The sequence below is a fragment of the Ambystoma mexicanum genome, chromosome 3q (genome assembly GCF_040938575.1).
Source record: "Ambystoma mexicanum isolate Mex_15411 chromosome 3q, UKY_AmexF1_1, whole genome shotgun sequence".
NCBI classification, from domain to species: domain Eukaryota; kingdom Metazoa; phylum Chordata; class Amphibia; order Caudata; family Ambystomatidae; genus Ambystoma; species Ambystoma mexicanum.
The window spans coordinates 1,110,472,725-1,110,492,708 of NC_090926.1; positions in this window are offsets into that span (position 1 = coordinate 1,110,472,725).

Here is a 19,984-nt window from a genome sequence, read left to right on the forward strand (position 1 = left end):
CCTACTCTGGTAAAAATACCAAGTAGAGCCTTAGCCACAGCCTGAGCCATAACAGTTCTCAAAGGTATAGATTCTGGGTATCTTGTAGCATGGTCTACTACAACCAGGATAAACCTGTTCCCTGAAGTTGTGGGAGGGTCAAGGGGACCAACAATGTCGATGCCCACCCTCTCAAAAGGAACTCCCACCACTGGGAGAGGCACCAGGGATGCCACATTCTTGGCCCCACTCTTGCCAGAGGTTTAGCAAGTGTGACAGCTCCTACATAATTTGTCAACTTCTGCACCCATCTTAGGCCAGTAGAAGTAGAGGGAGAGCCTTTCCTTGGTCTTCTTGAAGCTCAAGCGACCAGCCAAAGGTATCTCATGGGCTACCTGTAGGAACTGGAGTCTGTTGGCAAGGGGCACTACAATTATTTTGCAGTCCCCAGGGATAGACTCAGTTGGTTCACTGTAGAAGAGGCCATCTTCCCAGCTTAACTTGTGCTTTCCAACTTCTTGCCCATCAAGTTGGTTAGCAACGTGTGGTCGAAGACCTTCAAGAGTAGGACACTCTCTCTGTCCTCTGCTGAAGTCTGCCCTGTTGGGTCCACCTTCTGCCAGTAAAGACTGCAGCTCAGGATGGTCAACAGGGTCAAGATCTCCAACTAAGCCAGTGTCTTCTTCCAGATCTGATTCTTCAGAAACTGGCTCAACCACACAAGGTTGCACCTCACACTCTGCCTCAGCAGGAGAAGGACTCACAGGCGTGACTTTGGACAATCTTGGGAATGTCCTTGTTGGTAGCAAAGGGGTGCTGTCTGACTGTTTCCAGGAGGTCTTGGGTTTCCCCCTTGCCTCTGTTTTGCTAGAAATAGCAGTGAGCAACTCCTGTGGAGTGTGAGTGATAGTTTCCTCTATCACCTCCTCTGGGGAGCCTATCAAGGTCCTCTCACTTGCAGGCCTAGTGAGGTCCTGTCTCCTCTTACTGGGAGGCCTGGGGGTGCTTGACACAACTTCAAGAGTTTGCAGGTCATTACCCAACAGGACTCTCCCAGGCACTTCACTCTGCACACTAACAGGTATTTTGACAGTCATATCATTACACTGGATGAGAGCTGGTAAGTGGGGAAGCATTTGCACAGGGCCTCCAGCTAACTTGGTGAGGCGTTTGAGTGCCTTAGCAACATCCTCCACCTTGGAAAATGATTCATCCACCACAGCTATGCTGGCTCCAGTGTCTCTGATGGCAGGGGTGTCCTGTCCATTCCCAAGAACACTATCTTTATAATACTGTTTAGTATTATTTGGGATGGAATTATAAACATCTAAATTCTATGGTTCCCACAAGCCCAGGGACACTAAAGAAACACTAGCTGAGACTCTCATGGGTTCATCAGCTAGTAGGTGAAAGTTTCCACCTGCCATAGGTACTTCTTCCTCTGGGGAGAAGGCTAAGGAGACAGTGTGGATCCCTGAAGGTTTACCCTTACATCTGGGATTCCCTTTCACATGGTCAGTTGACCCACAAACATAACATTTCCCAAATGTCTTCATGAATGGAGGTTTGTTCTGACCTCCATCTGGTTTGGGTCCAGATGGTGCACGAGCCTGATTTGGTTTCCCTTGTGGTTTACCCTTATGTTGCTTTTTGTGGCCCTCTTTTGGATGGGGGGTATTAGAATTCTCTGTGTTATCTTTCTTTGGCTGCTTTCCCTCCTCCTTCTTCTGAGTAGCCCCAGAATCCTTGTGAGTAGCTCTGTTGGCAACCCACAAGTCAGCAGCCTTAGCTAACTTCTTTGGATCTATCTTTTTTTTTATTGAAAAATCTACAGTTTAAACATATGTAAAAACATTTGCTTCAATTCTACTGACATCACACACTAGACTTCGACAACACCAATAGCTCTATGCATCAGAAAAAAAGGGTAACTGAACAGAAACAAAGATAAGAACATGTCAGCCAGTTTGTACATAACATGCAGAGAGTCAATTCATTCCCAGTTCATTTTCATCAAAACACAGAATTGAAACTTAAGGTCACAGGTCAAAATGGGCATTCAGTAGTGCATCTAGATAGTTCACAATTGCACCAACATGTTTTACATTAGCACCAGATGAAATCATAAGCACCAAGTGAACATGTCATCATCTAGAGGAGCAAATTGATTGAGATGTATAGATCGCAAGGCACTGGTTTTCTCACACTCAATGATAAGTGTTTTAACGATTCGACTGCCAAAGAACAGAAGCGACATAAGTTGTCTTTTGCCAGTTTGTCTTTTCGTTGCTAGAGAATTTCCTTAGATTTCAAGATGTTCAATCGAAACCTAAGGAATTGGTCACGATAATAGCGAGATGGAGAATGCATTAAATAATGCAACTGTAGATTTAAGTTTTTTTGACCAATACCTAGCCAATTTGTTTAGGATAGTTTTCCCCGTTTGTCTATGTTGATGATCCAAGCCCAATATTCAAATTTCATTTTTGCAAATTGTGGTCTGGTGAAAAGATCAAACTCAGAGATTCCTGCGGCATCAACCCAGGCTTGTACTCTGAGACGTCATATGTCCAGTAAGGTAGCATTAATATCAGCATCGGATTTGTTGAACAGTCGGTAGGCGGGCATTGGATTATCAACCGACATTTTTCGCAATAGTGTGATGGATTTCCAAATCACATGGCTATACAAGGAGTTCAATGACAATTCGTCTCATAAGGATATCATTGAGACACATTGTGGTAGGTGAAGAACATAGCGCCAGAAACGCCCTTCTAGAGGGTTCCAGATATGCTCGCTGATGTTCCAGCTGACCTCAGCACCAAATGTTAGAATAGGAGCTACCTTTTGTAGGTAGAACGTCAAGACCGGAGATAAAGAAAATTTACCATAGCTTTTGTTTATTTTTGCAGCTTGAAAGGCAAGACTCATAGTTTTTAATTTCAGGTCTTTCACCCATTGGTGTTCACAGATGGAGTTGTTAAACTGCACGCCCAAATATCTTATTTAGTCTACAGTATCAAGGAACAGGCCACCTACAGCCCACCTAGATGCCTTTGTCTTCTTGCTTGAAGCAAGGCCGATTGCCACAATTTTTGTTTTTTCTGTGTTAATTGTGAGCTCATTGATCGCAAGGTACTCATATAAAGAGCTGAGTAGCCTTTGGAGACAATTTGACTTCTATCAATTAACACTAGATCGTCCGCGTAGGCAATACAATTTACTGGAACTCGGTTGATCTTTGGGGAAAAGCAGTGGACATGTTCCAAATGATCCGGTAGGTCCGCCAGAAATAGTTTGAACAAATCTGCGGCAAGGGGGCACCCCTGCTTTACACCCCTTGCCATTGGAATGGGAACGGAAAAGTCACCATTTCTATTTAGGCGTACCCGGATTGAGGTGTTCCAATGAAGAGCCATAATTGGATCAAGGATATTTGATGGGCACTTCCACTTTCTTAATTTGTTCCAGAGCAGGGCTCTATTTATACAGTCGAAGGCCTCCTTCATGTCAATAAATGCTAGGTAGATATTGTGCCTGGCTTTCTGAGCTTCAAGTTTCAGGATTGTGAGAATCAAAAGATTGACATCAACACCCACACCTTTTGTGAAGCCAGTTTGCCGTATGTCAGGAATTCCAGCTAATTGCGCCCATCGGACAAGCTTCAAGGGCACCTGAGAGCCAAAGATCTTCCCGATTGTAAATATGAGTGCTATCGGCCGTTAGTTATCCGAGCAATCCCAGCTGCCTTTCTTATGGATGGGGACTATGATGGCTGTTAACCATGACACTGGGAGACATTTTTGTAGGGCAATGCTGGCAAATAAACGTTCAATAAAGATGACCCAGACAGTTTAATTCTTTTTGAGCATCACATTGCGGATCAGGTCAGGGCCAGCAGCGCGAGAATTCATTAGACTCTTAATTGCAAGTTCAATTTCATCGAATGGGGAGGCAACAGCCCAAGAGCCATGACTTGCATTTGAAAGACACACAGCAGAGTTAGTTGAACTTGCAAAAACCTCACAGAAATGTCTCGACCATCTATCACCAGAGATGGTGTTTTGAGGTGTGATTGAGCAGTCCATTGTACCCATATTTAGAATCTGCCAAATTTCTCGAGTGTTTTTGGTGATTATGAGCTTCATCATCAGCTCTGCACGATCTTGTTCGATGATAGCTCTGTGTGAGATTACCCAGTTCCTATATTCCTTCTGATTCTCACTGCATCTAATACCAAGCTCTTAGGAGAATTCTTTTTTATTAGGCGTAACTCTCGACGCAGAGCTTTTTTTTTCTCTTGAATAACTAGGCTGAATGCATGGATGTGTTGAGTGTGCATTTGAGCCTGGACCTTAGTGACAATTTGGTGATTAATTAATAGTGAAGGGTAGTCAACGCCATCCAATAAACCATTGAATCTATCAGTCATGCGGCTGATCTGCGGGGTATTTATGCGAAGACGATTACCCGCACTATTGGTTTCAATTGGAAGATTGTGTACTTGACCAAAGATAGGAGTGTCTAGTAAACAGCTAAATTTCAAGAGCTTATGGTCACTATTGGTCATGTTTTGGATTTGCAAGCTTAAAAGCTTCAACTCAAAGCTCCTTGAAACCCACAAGTAGTCAATGATGCTATGCTGGGGCTCGCAGTGCCAGGTTGGCTGGGCAGGGGTGTTGTCACTGACAGCGCCATTTAACATGACGCAGTCACGCGATTTCATTGTATCGGCCCACATTTGCCCTCTGGCTGCCACATGCCTAAATGGACGCCGCTTATAACAATTGGATGACTGATCAAATTGGAACTAAGAACAATTGAAATCCCCACAACAAATAATTGTTAAGTTATTGTATGACAGCATTGTATCATCTATTAAATTACAAACAGTATTGACAAAAAACTTTGCACTAATTGTTGCAGGGTTCCAATAACAGTTGACAATAAGAAGATGTTTTTTCTTCGCTAAATTGGAGTTCAGTGTGTGCATGGTGATTCCTTGGACATAAGGGTTAGGATTTGAACAAATCAGAGAAGACCAATTTGGAGTGATGCGAGTCATTGTTAGTAGCCCAGCGCTTGGTCTTCCTTGAGCATTTTTGAGCGCTGGGTTTACTGACATAGTGAAACCGTCTCTCCAGGGGGCGTCCAATAACCACGTCTCCTGCAGGCAAATTGCAAAAACTTTATCTAGGGAGACCTCATAGTTATTGAACAGATGTTTAAATCCACGGGTGTTCCATGATAATATAAAAGTTTGCCTTTCCACGGAAGTCAATCATGGCTAGGCCTGTGCATAAGGTCTGTCAACATTTTCTCAGCTTGCATTTGAACTTTCAGAGCGACTCTGAATCTGGGCTGTGCTCATAAGAAACCGTGCATGCGATACATCAGAGCTCTTCTTGGCCTTCTGCCTATAATCAGCAGAGTCAGAGGAGCGAGTTGCAGTTGCTTGCGCAGGTTCCATGGAAATGTCAAAGCCAAAGAACAGAAGGTCATCAGCAGCTTTGAGAATCGTATTACGAACCCCTGCTGAGTCAAAGTGAAGTATAACTGAGTCACAACATCGTATCATCTGAAGTTATCGAGCGAAGGGGTGGAAAACACTTGAACAGCTTTAACACATTACCTCTATTGAGATTCAGCTCTTTATCGTCGCTGTGGATGATCTGGAGCCTTAATTTACAACCAGCATGTGAGGTTGACTTTAAGTGAGACTTAAAGTGAGTGATTTGTTTTCATTGATTCAGGGTCAGTTTTGGATTTAGGCTCGGGACAGTCGGACTTGTGGTCGGCAACCTTCCGCTGTTCGCTGCAGAATTTGATAAGAACTTGCCATGATCATTGGATGGAACAGGACCATTGGTACCTTTGCTACCTTTATCTTGACTCTTTGTATGTAAGGAGTCCGAAATTGGATTAGCGCCTGGCATCTGGGAACTGTCATAATCATCAGAGCAAGGGTACGTGGATAGATCACATAGGTCTGTTGAAACAGACACCACAGACGTTACTGACACGCAATTATCAGAATTAATATGCCTTCTTTTTAAGAGTGGTTTCGAAGGATGCGCAGTGCCATCCGGCCCTTTTGTGCGGGCACTTCCACCAGCACCAGTCTTGCGTACAACAAGCCCTGGTCTTGCGGGGGTCGTCAGGTTCCTTATAGATTTTTTTGAGTTAGAATGGCCAAAGGTGCTAGTTTTTTTTTTATAAGACCTTGTATCTGGAACACACTTTTGCTACTTGGTCGGCACCAATTGTTTTACTGGTGGAACTAGAGGCGTTACTTTCAGTAAAATGCTGCCATTGCCTGATTTAGCAGGGCCAACAAAGATGCCGAATGAGGCACATTGCGGTGCTAGCGGGGCCAGTTGGGGCTGACTTTGGGGAAGCTTTTCGAGCCCGGTGATGGGAGCCGATGAGCCTGGAGTGACCAGATTTTTATTAGCCTCAGGTAAGGACTGTGCCTCAGCACTGTTGGAACGTTGAGGCAAATCAGGCACGACTAAGTCGATACTTTTTATTGGATAAGGGTCTCCTGATGGCATATTCAGTACAACGCTTGAACCGGGCACCTCAGTGGAGTTTGTGTGTGGTCGATTCACAGAAAGGGATCTTTGAACGCCTGTTTTGGCTGAGTTTTCATTGTTCAATTTTTTGTTCTGGCAACCACATGAGACATCTACTGAGTTGGTTTGCTTCCTCATCCATTTAACTGCATCTAGCAAGCCAGAGGTTAGACTGTCATTTTGACAGTGGTAACGTGCCACCAGATCGGCGAGTCGAAGTTGCCATTGCATCGTCGATTCAGCTTCGGCCTGCATTTGTTGTTTCAAGAATTGGGTGATGTTGTCAAATTAGTCCATTTTAGTGGTTAAGGTCATCAAGATGGCGGCCTGATCACGGATAGATTTGTTCAATGATTTATAGAGTTTAACAAAGGGAATCATTGCTTGTGATGATGCTGCAAGCACGTTGTTGTGGATTTGAATGGCAGCAGCAACTGAAAGACTTGATTTTGCCAACAGAGTTGTAGGACAGTCAGCACTCAGCCTCGCTCGACGTGATGAGTCACTATGAGAAGTTTGCATGTTTGAAAGATTGGCTGCGTCAGGAATCGAGCGCACTTTTTTGGACAAATTTCTGGTTTCAGAGGATAAAGGCAAACTTGCCATTTTCCGAGATTCCAGGGATTTCTCGGCGGGGCGGCAAGAAGGCGCTTGCTGAGGCGTAGAAGCAAGTGAAGCAGCCAAAGCAAGTTTCACAATTGGTTGCAACAGGGGTCCTGCAGCAATTTTAACAGGGGATAGCAAGGGTAAGTTATTGGTTGCCGACAGGTTCAGGACATCTGGGTTGGAATGTGAAGCCGTGGGTTTTGAAGCTGTAGTTGCAGATGCTGCGGATGCAGATTTCATTAGTTCACGGGCAAATCGGGGCTTATCCATAATGGTGTGAGCAGCTTCAAGACTCAAATCAGGCAAGCAATTATTTAAGTTTACAGGCACACAACTCAGTGCCGGTGAAGTCACAAGAATCACATTGGAATCTACGGATTCATGCTGTGCAACGTCCTCAGTAGCCTGTGAGACGCTCATGATCTCGGCGTCCGTGATATCGAACAGAGAGAAATACATGTCTGGTGAGTCTGCATTCAATGGAGAGTCTCGAGGGTCTCGTGGAATCAGGGTGTGCTCCTGATCCAACACTGATACTGGCACTGAGACAAGAGTTGATAGTGACAGCAGCACAGTTGGTCGAGCAATTACCGGGGCCTGAGTATTGTCACACCCGTCCGCTAAGCAGGCAGCAGCATTTCGAAGGAAGCGGAACAGCATGGGCCAAAACCCGCCAGTGCCGGCTGCGTAAGGGGCTGAAGCGTGGTTTCAGGCAACTCAAGCAAGGCTGACTCAGAGGTAGTGCCAAGGGTATTTTGTGTCGAGATATCAGATGGATTAAACAGCTTGCTTACCTTGTGTGCCTTGCAGGTCGACAAGCCGGACGAGCCTTTATGTGGCGCGGCAGTCCATGGATTCAGCATCCGTCAATGCTGGAGAGTCTTGTAGCGGGTCTGGGGACCTAGGAGGGAGCCAGTCTTGGGGGAGTCAGACATTCTGACCACAGGAGCACAGGCAGACACGGGCAGACTGGGCAGACTGGACTCACTGCCGGACTACGCGCCGCGCTCCGCGCTCCGCGCGGGAAAGAGGCTTTTAAGCCCAAGCAGCAAAGGCAGTAGTAACAGGACTGAAGGGTAGCAGCAGCTCCTCTCAGAAAAAGCACAGTGGAATGGGCAGACTGGACTCACTGCCGGACTCCGTGAGGCTTTTAAGCCCAAGCAGCAATGGCAGTAGAAACAGGACTGAAGGGTAGCAGCAGCTCCTCTCAGAAAAAGCACAGTGGACTGAGCAGACTGGACTCACTGCCGAACTCGCTGGATCTATCTCCTTAGAATCAGCCAAGTGCTGTCTGAGCTCAGGAGAGCAGGCATCATAAATAGACTCCAACATAACAAGATTTCTCATACCTTCATAAGTGTTCACTCTGTAACCCTTAACCCAACCATCTACGTTTTTTAAACATTCACATACCCAGGTAGCCCAAGGGGTAAAATCATGCTTTTTGAGGGTCCTAAACCTCTTAAGGTACTGGGAAGGGGTCTTCCCAAATCTAGCAATTAAAGCTACCTTCACACAATCAAAATCCATCCTATCCACCTCCCCCAACTCCATCACAACATCAGATGCAACAGTGGGTAGCCTAGAGAAGAGCCAGGGAAGCAATTGATTCCCTGTAAGACCTTGAATACCATTTTTATATTCAAACATTGCCAACCAATCCAAAATATCAAGCTTAACCTCATACATACCCACAATTTCTTTAGGCATACAGGGTCCCTTAGGACTGGAAGACCTAGAGGACTCTGGGAGAGAAGTATTTTCAAGAGACAATCTTTTCATTTTGTTAGGACACAAGGGCTAACTCCAGTAGTGGTGGCTTGACACGTCATGATGCAATTTAGTCTTTCTGACAATATACCCCTCAAGAGTACAAAAGGACAGATTGAGGTGAGTACTGCCCGAAAATATGGTACACCCTGGTACTCCAACAGCTGGCTGCAAGAAAAATTAACCAGATATTAGCATGTGGTTTAAGGAAATGGGTTCTCCAAAGCAAGATGCTGAACTGATACTCACAAGCAAGAAAATCAGACTGGGACTGAATAGTTCCAAGTTAGATTGGTCAGTACCCTGGAAACAAGAAAAGTAACTATTAACAAGAGTACGGAATAGCAAGAAGAAAGTAGAACCAAATAGTTTTGTACTTACCAAATGAGTGACTTGGATAGATGCTGCAGAAGAGATGGGAATGGAGTGGCAGTCCTGGAAACACAATGGGGGTCATTACGAGGTTGGAGGTAGCAATGGTGCTGTTAGCACCATGGCTACCCCCTTACCGCATTCTGGGTCCGGGTTCCCGAAATAAGGACTTACCAGGTAATTCCAACCTTGGAGGACCCGGTAAGTCCCCATTCCGGGAACCATTCCCCATTCCCATTTGAGCCCCCATAGGGCTCAATGGGAATGGGGATGGAGCTAATAACGGTACCACAATTTGCGGTACCGTTTTTAGCTCTGAAGTCCCTTAATGGGTCCCATCCATAACGCCTGGTAAAACCAGGTGTTAAGGGAGGGACCCGCTAAGGGACCTCGGAATAGGGTGGTAAGGAATTACAGGCACCGGTGTCCTTACCGGTGCCAGTAATCCCTTACCACCTACCTCATAATGACCCCAAAGTCTTGTTTTCCTATACCTGCCGGCACGGGGACGCCTAAGGAGTTTATTGATCCAGGCGCCGTTGCGCTGATGTTCTTTGATCCTTGCACTGATGCGCCAATGTCCTTTGACCCTTGTACAGTAGTATCTTTGAAAAGTTCCAGAGGAAAGATAAAACACAGGTAAGACTTGAGGAATGAGGCATATGCAGTTGTGGTCGTTCCGGGTCTGGTATGAGAAAGTAAGATTTAAGGAATTAGGCGAATGCAGTCCGTGGTCGTTCCGGGTCTGATAAGAGCAGGTAAGACTTAAGGGATTAGGCGAATGCAGTCCGTGGGCATTCCGGGTCTGGTATGAGCAGGTAAGACTTGCTGAATGAGACGAAAGCAGGCAGTGGACGTTCCGGGTCAGGTAATGCAAGAAGGTCGAAGGCAATGACAAGAAGGAAGCAAGGATGGAAACAAGGCTTGGCCGGGGGTTCAATGAGTCAAGAAGACAAGGTACAAGGTTTGTGGCCTTGAAAAATGACAAATTCAGAAGCACCACCGTGCGTGGGGGCGAGGCTTAAATACAGGTCAGCTGACCGCACGCACAAGACGGCGCCGCAGGCCTGAGTACCTACGCGAATACAACGGCCGCCAGCGTTTCCATGGCAACCCATAGCGTTCTGTGAAAGGACGTGCAAGAAACGACACACCACGGCTTTGAGGCTTTACGGACAACCTCGATTTGGAATGAAGACTGTTTGCTCCACTAGGGCTTCTAAACAGTTTGTTCTTGTGCGAGCCCAATGTATGATTATCCAAAGAGGCTTCCAATAGAACCCTGACACATTCCTAGTTCATGATTCAACTCCATTTCTCTGAGCTTAAGTTTTTGATGCTTCTGTTCAGTTTGAGCATTTAAACGTTTGAATTCCAATTCAAGCCTCATTTTCTCTAGAGCAATGAATTCAGGACTGAGTGTAGGACCTGTGGGGGTCCCAGTGGACAAGGGTTGAGGTTGCTGAGCAGGCAAGGGAGCAGTGAGGCTTGCATTAGGAGACACATCTGCCTCTTCCAACTCATCATTAACAGAAACATTATCATCCTCAATACTTTCCACATTTTCTGGAGAGTCAGGTATTTCAGACCCACTCCCCAGACTTTTGTTCTTTAAAAATGTTTCAATCAATTCAGACTTGTTGCCTTTGGCAGATAGGTTACTTCCTTTACACAGATTTCTTAGAAAATCTGCAGTGTAACTCAGGAGGGTCTCCTGACTGTAGCTTTCTATATCAGACATGATTAACATTGCTTTTTAGTGATGTTAGCCTTGTGGTTAGTTGATCCACAGTAATAGCAGCACTCTAAGTGTAATTACTATACTTTGAGCCTCACCGCTGTACACCAGTGTTAGGCAGACTTTTATGCAGTACCCTTTGGGAACACTACACACAATTATTACTACAAGTGGCAGCACAAATTCAACTTTGTTACAAGCCCGTACTACGCAGTAAAGTGTTAGCAATGGCTGAGCAGCCAGACTTATCTCAAGAGCAAGTGAGCAGTATCAGATAGTTACACAAAGGCTATCATTTACTATGATTCAAACACACACTGACTCAAGGTTTCCAAGTAAAAGAATATACATTTATTTACTTTTTAGTTGTATACCATTTCACTAAATTAAAGCAGTAACCAAATCACACTCTTAATACACTACACAACTCCCAATAGTGTCCAGACAAGTTAAGCTCACAAGATGAAGGGTGGGAGCAAAAAGGCACTCTGTTAATTAAAAAGGGAGGGAAAGACAAAGTTAGCCAGAAATTGAGCAGCACCAACAGGTAAGTAAGCAGGGCAATCTAGAAAGAGGAACTGCAGTGATAGGATCAGATCAAATAGGCTTAGGGCCAAAATCAATAGGACAAAAGTCTTTTGCTCAAGATCACACGGTTCAGGGGAGTTCACGGTTAAGTCTTTGCCAAGAGTTCCGGACGAAGTTGGTCGGCAGAAAAGTTAGTTCAAAGAGTAGAGGATGACAAGCCCTCGGATTGGAGAAAGATTTCACACACTTTCACTGCGGCTGAACAAAACGAACAACCGGATTTTGAACAGTATCTTAAATGGAGAAGAGGCTGTAGCTGAGGTGGACGTTCCTGGTAGTTCCTGCAGACTCACGGTTTCTGAAGCGACCGTTGGACTGACACAAAGTAGGAAGACTGTAGGGTCCTGCACTACCCAGGGAAGAAACCAGCAGCAGAGCAAAGCAATGAATAAAAGGTGCGCTCCTTAAAGCCCAAGCAGGGACAGACCTACCTGGCTATCCGGCCCACTGTAGCTCTGTACAGCAAATTCGACCAGAGGAGGGAGTCCTGGCTTGCAGTTTCGGTGAACTTGTTGGCCCCAACAGCTCAAGGGAAGAAGATTCCTGGAGGATCTTCTCTGTCGATGGATTCTGACGATTTGGACCTGCAGCAGGGCTTCACCAGGCGGTTCAGTCGTTGTAGGGGTCTTCTGTCACCTCCTCATCGGTTCTTTCCTTGTAGTGGCGACTCTGCTCTTCCAGACCCAGAGACCTGCTTTTTACACAGTTTTCCCCCATTCACACAGTCTGGCTGTCAATCACACAGCAGAGTGGCTGTCCTGGCCGGACAGTCATCTAGCCAATCAAACAGGAGTGCGGCTTGAGTTACCAAGGGACCCCATGGCAGGGGTCCTAAGACCCCTCCCTCACATCCTTCCTACTGAGACTTTCAGGCACCTAAAGGAGGGCTTCTGTGCAGAAGCCCGCGAAAAGAAAGTGAACAAAGGAACCAAACCTGATTTGGCGCGCAGAGACGAACACGAGAAAGACTTTTCCAAAAAGAAATGGCGACTTAACCCAGCCGGAATAATATTATAATCAATATGGTCAAGCGGGTTTAAATTTGAGGCTACCAAGATAGCCTAAAACAATACCATGGTTGTTTAAGATAACCGCGGTAGGAAAAATAGAGTAGTTACCACTGCCACCAGCCAAGTCTTAATGGAAAATGAGCAAAACAGTGCTCCAAGAGAAACAGACAAAAAGGGATAAGGATTAACCCTTTCCAATACTCCATGGAAGATGGGGTGTACTGGGTCTGAGGTTTAAAGAGACTACATAAAGTTAATGGTAACTTTACATGTTTCTTGGAGACAGTAGTCAGTCCCAGAAAAATGGAGTCAGTGGGAAGTCTGAAATACAACCCTGTGTCACTGCATGGAAGGTGCTGTGTAACAAACATTAAAAGATGATGCCTATGGAGTAGGTGAGGCAAAATGGTAAAACACACACAGCAAAACACATGTAAGAGTGGGATAAAAGGCTCACACTCTTACCAAGTGACAAAATAAAAAAATCCTAGAAATCCAGTGTACAGGAGGCCGGAGCAACCTCTGACGGGCCCATAGGATCAGTGCTCACCCTCAAGTACTTTAAGACGAGATAGCTGCACCTTGAGGTGGATGGGGTGCAGGATTCTCTTACTCCAACACCAATCAATAAGTACAACTCAATGGTTTGGCAAAGGGAAGTCTGTTTAATGACAAGTACAAAAAACGGGGAAACAATGGAAATCAACAGTGATGCGATCGCCCGTCTCGCTTCAACTCCCAAAATCTTCATTCTGACAGCAATAGTTATAGCGAATTCTCGTCATCATTGACGTGTAACACTCGAAAGTTTGTCATGCAATTATATTGGTTAAAAAGAAAACTTAAGCATAGGTGCTATATCTGTATATGGTAACAGAGTGTGAGGATTGGATAACTCTTATCGGGTGGGCGTCTACGCCCATCTCTCTACAATACTTGTGCTAGACATCACTACAAGTACGACGTCTCATTGGTTCTACTAGCTATAGGACCCTAGATTATTTGGTCCATTGTGATTGGGTCGGTTACACCCCAATCATAAATCTCCACTCTAATTAGCAGTTAGCAGAATGGTTACCCAGATGTGGCATGCCCCAAGATTCACCCTGCCTCCCTTCCATCAATCAGTACCTTTAGGGCTATGTGTCAATTAGTTGGCTGAGGTTGGCCTCAAAACTGTAGCTTCTTATCAGGAAAAGTTATGGCATACTCTGGTTTGGGTGACATCAGACGTTGGTTCCTCTTCGCGCTTGGCTGGTCACGTTTTAGTACATTGTGAATCTGCTTAATTTTCCCTCTATTTGCGTATTTGATTCTCTCTTTGGCCTTGCCACCTGCCTGGGCCTCTTTATCTCGACCTTCACGGGGCAGGCTGCTATGCTCTTATGTTTCGTTTCTTTGAAGTTGCCGCTCTCCTCTCTTCCTGGGGTTGACCTCGAATTCCCAAGCATGAGCTGCTTCTTGCTAAGTTGGAGTATGGCCTGTTTGGCCCCTTCTGTCCTGGGCTTAATTTCTGCTTTTTGTAAAATGGAGTCACACTTGTATAATGTGCTTCATTGAGGTAGGTATATAGTTGGCGCTTGCCGCTCTATTCTTCTAGTAAACATAGCAAGCCGTACTGTTTTCTTAGCTTCTTGCGTTCCAAGCCTATTTACAGGCGTAAGCTAGTTCCATATTTTCATCTTTCTATATGGTTACGTTTCTTTATATGTCAACATCGTTTCTTCTTCTAAGTCCATTACATCATTAATCCTTATATTTCGTCCTTGCGTGTCATCCTTTGCTTCTCGTTTTGTTCGTCAGTACGTCAGTCCGGGCCCTTGTGTCATCACCATTCTCCTTCAATTAAGGCCCTTTGGGTTTCTTCAGGGACAGTTTTTAAGAAGTCTTCATTTCGTGTCAGCTGCTGGTATGGTTGTCTCAATGGGTACCATGCTGCCCATGGTTGTCTGGTTATCGGCACTTCAACAGGTATTGCTCTCCTGATGGGCACTGGGCAGAGCCCTAGTGTTGCCCTCTGTTGGTTTATTTGCTCCTCATACGTCACATATCTCAGTGAGTAAGTTCCTGGTATTTCAAAATGGGTGGCTGGAGTGCAGGCCTCTGGGACCCCCTCTACACCAGCAAAACTGCTGAGGGACTCAGTAGGTAAGGGAAATTAGCCATTTTGGAGAATTCTCCCTAACACATGGCAAGCAACCACTTCTCAATTCTCGCCAGCGGTTTTGAGGACGGTCCCACCATTATGGGAATCAGCAGCTTGTGGTCAGTGACCACGGTGACAGACTTTCCGTGCACGTACAGATGAAAATGCATGCAGCCCCACAGCACTGCTGCTGTGTCGCGCTCAATTTGCGAGTTTCGCTGCTGTGTGTCTGAAAGTGCCCTGCTGGCAAAGGCAACAAGGAGGGCATGCCCTTCACAGTCCGTTTGCGACATTACCACTCCTAGACCAAAACGACTGGTGTCGACCATGATTTCGGCAGGACTGTTGGGGTCGGAAAATGCCATTGTTTCTACTGCCGTCAGGACATTCCTTATGTTATCGAAAGTGTTCTGCTCCAACACCGTCCACTTCCATATCCTCCTTTCTTAGTGATGTTGCGAAGCGGTTCAGAGAATGTGGCCAGGATCCGGATGAATCTCCCACAGTAGATGGCCATTGCCAGAAAACTGCACACCACTGATGCATTCGAAGGTGGCCTGCCGTTTGAATGTCCCTCACCTCTTCTGGATCCGGGGAGATACTGTCTTCCTGCAAGATGAATCCAAAAAACCTGATCATTTTTTGTAGGAAGGCACACTTGTCCTTATGCAGTGTAAGTCCGAGCTGTTGAATTCGCCATAGCACTTTACCCAGTCTCTCAAGATGTTCTTGTTTGATGCTGGAGTACACCATAATGTCATCACTTATGTTGATGGCCCCCTTTTGGCCAGCAAGGGCACTTTTGATTGTATTGTGAAATACTACGGGAGCTGAGAATATGCCGAAGTTAAGATGCTTGTACCGGTAGAGCCCCTTGTGGGTGGTGAACGTCGTGATGTAGCGGGACGCCGGGTCTAGTTCCATCTGGTGGCACCCTGATCTCAGGTCCAACTTTGAAAAAACCATAGCTCCTTGAAGGCCCCCTACGATGTCAGCAAGTGTTGGCGTGATGTGTCTCTCCCTCTTTATGGTCCTGTTAGAAAGCCGCATATCCACACAGATGCGGATGGCATCAGGCTGTCTCGGCTTGCTGGCAACTACGATGGGTGAGACCCATGGGGTTGGGCCCTCCACCTCTTCAGGGATATCCAGGGTGACCAGGTTGTTCAGTCCCTTCTCAACTTTTTCCCGAAGATAGAACGGCACTCGCATGTGTTTGAACACTATGGGCTGAATTGCAGAGTCAATATGCAGGCGAACTGGGTCTCCTGTGAACTTGCCAATACCAGAGAACACTCCAGCAAACTTGATGCACAATGTTTGGATGTCATGAACATAGACCCCCAAAGCGAAGTTGCCTGTGCGCAGAGCCTCGGCCGTGGCACATCCTAGTAGTGTGACCTTGCTCATCCCAGTGACAAAGAATCTTGCTTTGATTGTGATATCCTCATGGTGTACTGGTGCAACGAAAACACTCTCCTGTGGTAGAGGCGCATCTGTGCCAAAGTGTAAATCCGTACTTGGGTCTCCTTCAAGGGGAGCACGTTTGTTAGGCTCCAGCAGTGGTCATTCACCATAACACTAACAGATGCCCCTGTGTCCACCAGTGCAGGAATTTGAGACCCACACATGTCGATGGTGCACTTCAGGTGTCGACGTCCTGAGGCTTTCATCACCGACACACTTGATACGAAGAACACTTTTCCTTGTCTGTTTCTTCCTCCGTTGGTGGATCTGTCATGGCCACTTTCTGTGCTTGTCTTAGAGGAAATTGTGTAGATGATCCCGCCGGGCCTCACATATGAGTGGACGGCACAAGCGCATGGCAGACTATCCCAAAGTGGTTCGCCATCCCGCATCTCCCGCAGGTGTGGCCTTTGGTTGGACAGTCAGCAAATTGAGGTAGATCATACCCGCAGTTGGGACATGGTGTGACCTCTGACCCACATGGCTCTTTCTTGCTCCATTGCGGACGTCTCTCTGCGGAATTGTTGTTTACTCAAGGCACCAACCTCCATCGGCTGCTTTCCCTATGGCCCAGGAATCCTCCACTTTCATGAATTCCATCGCTGCACACATTTTTTCTGCTTTCACGTCTGCCAACTCGTGGGAACGTCGGAGCTCCAGGATACGAGGCAGTGTGATGCCTGGCTCTCTCAGGATTTGTCACTGCAGCTTGACTGACGAGCATCCATTAATTAACTGCTGTTGCATTTTATGTTCCTCGACCGGCCAGGCGCATGTGGTTGCCATCTGTCAAGTCGGCAATGGTGTCTGTCCAGGGATTCTCCTTCTTTCTGTAGAGCGTGTCTTATTATTGACCACTCATAGTCAAGGTTAGTCATTGGGGCAAAGTACTCCTGGCACATGACGATCGACTCTGGCTGGCGGAGCAGCAGCAGCGTTTTCCCCATCACGAATGGCGTTGCACGGAGTGTCCCTCTGACACCAACAGGGAGAAGGACGGAAAGAAAAATGGCAGGCGCACTCACCACTCGTGGTGGCCACTGCGAGCGGGGCTCGCGAAATCACCTCCTGTGCTGTAGGCAGAGGCGTCGCTAGGGGGGGGCTAAGGGGGCTATAGGGTCTTTTGGTTGTAGCCCCGGATAGAAACTCAGGGGCTACAACCAAAAGGATATAGCTAGCCCCGAATCCCGCCAGTCCCGACATTAGCTTAGCCCCTGATCTTTTCCAGTCCTAGCAACGCCCCTGGCTGTAGGCGAGTGCGCCTCGGGTCCTTCGGTGCGAGGCGCTGTCTAGATATTGGCGCCGCCCCCCCTGGTTAAAAGTGATGGACATGGAGACAGTTCTGGATACAACTGGGTCCCCATGCTGACTGACGTGTACAGCACGGCGGCCCCTTTTATTTGCTCCCATCATATGATGTCTATGTCAGACTTCCAAAAGGGGCACACACCACACCCCCACCTATTATTTACTTAAAATGTCAAAACCCCTACCAAATTCGATCAGAAAAACGTGGTCATTTGTACCTGGTTTCTTTTGCATACAGTAATGTCTACCGATACCAAAATAGCCACGGTGTAAATAGCCGTGATCAAAACACAAAGCGGTCGAAAATTAATAGGATTTAGTTGAGAGAGAGTTAGAAAAAATTGAAATGTACTTTAGTTAGGAGAGAAACAGAACATTAAAATTGCATGTAGTTGAGGCAGAGGTAGAACAAGGATAGCGAATAGGCAATCTTATAGGGGAGGAGTGAATCCAAGTGACTTCCCTGCAAAACCTAAATGCACGTAACGTTTCATGTAAGAATGCCAAGAAGAGTCGCCAAGGCTTGATCGTAAGCAAGCAATACATTAAATTCTCTCGCTGTAACTGTGGGTGCAATATTTTGGTTATGAGATAAAAGTTAGCTCAGGGGGTTAATTCACCTACTTCAGAGTTGTGTATGTATGTCATCAGCAGGTAACATTTTCAAATCAATTCAGAGGGTCCATGTGCCTGCTGCAGAACACCATAGTCAACCATGCCCTCAGCTGAAGACCATCATTTAAGGTGCACATTGATCTGCTGCAGATATCAGAGGCGTGGGGGCTTGAGCGAGCATGCACACCAGACAGCCCCCTGATCACGCTTGCAGGCATCTTGTGCGTCGAGAAGTACTAGGAGTACAGCACTACGGCTGGTAATAGGCGGTGTGCCAGAGGCCACGTGTACCTCTGAAGAGGTTATGGCGCCATTGAGAATATTGAATGAAAGGTCATTTGAGGTAGGGTGGTGGTGAACAATGCATGAGGCCTCTGCACCATGGTGGCCTCATGTCGCCTCTCGCCCGTCGTCTCAGGAGGATAGCTCAGGGGCAACGCGACTCAGCGCAACACAGGTTCGATTCCCGGTCCGTGCTGAGAAATCCCTGGGTATTAAGTGCGTTATAAATAACCAATTGCAATTATGGATGGAAGTTGGTGGACAATGTCGCGTTTGGGAAAAAATGAAGGAAGCAACAGAAACACAGTGGAACGACAAGCTAATTGCTCTGCATCTAAGGTCAGCACAGTAAATATAAAGAATTACAACGGAAAGTGAAAAGATACCAAATTGAGGTGCTTGATTCGTTCATTGATTTTGAGCAGGTGCAAAGGAGGACGGTCTGACAGAGGAGCATGTTATGCACTATACAAGGCTTCCTGCGCATGCCCGTGTTTGAGACCCTATTTGATGATGCACTTCCTGTCTCAGCCACATAAAAAGGGAAGAGTCTCAGTGGCCATTGTCCCGGCCTTGCCTTTTGGCAGAGCCCCACCTGATGTTTCATTTGTGCAGTTTAATTTTGCTAAGAGGAGTTTCATGAAGATTAGAACATTGAAGAACACTGCTGAAGTTATCCCATGGTAGTCAGGGCAGTGTCGGGAACTGGAAGCTGTCCTATGAATTCGGCCACCGCTTCATGGTAACTTTCTGATAAAATGCTGGTACTCCCTTTAGATAATACTTCATGATTTGGGTATTGTTACTGTGAGCTTTAGGAAAAGCTAACATGTATTTGTGTGCGTATTGAGGTAAGTGTCCTTAAGAGTATCCGGGCCTCAGCACCAATGGCTGCGCCTCCTATCAACCTTGTATACATTAATGGAAGGCCTTGGACGGTGTCTTAGGTTATTTAGGAGTTGCTGTGTGATTTTGTCCTTAAAAGCAGAGCTATGCGCATGGCCTCAGATCACAGGTTCGGATCCCATGGCAATTTATCAGAGCTTTGCTTCCTGCCGTGGGGTCCCTTCACTCAGTGTGAGCCTCTCCTCATACCCTAGTCGCTGCCCCATTCTCCCACACTCACACTTACCCTTGTCTTTAGCCTCATCTTTTGATCTTCCAAATCTAGTGACCCCCCTATCACATATCCTGCTAGCTAGGCCTTCCTATCCCACCCTCTCCTCTGTCCCCACTTGATGTTCTCTCTGAGGCTTCTCATCCTCCCCTTCTCCCTATCTGAGCCACCAGGAGCCTGCCTCTCTGGGCGCAGACACCTCCAGAACCCGATGGATCACCCAGCCAGTAGGTCCTCCACCAGACTGTATCACTGGCTTGGACAGATGCTGTGTAGTGGCTCTGATAATGATATAGTGTCTTCAAACTACCCATGCAAAATGGAGTAGAGCGTCTCCAGTCTTATGCTTATCTCTGAGCTGCAATGATAGCCTAGCAAGTAAAGCAGTTGCTGCTGACATGTGTGTACAAC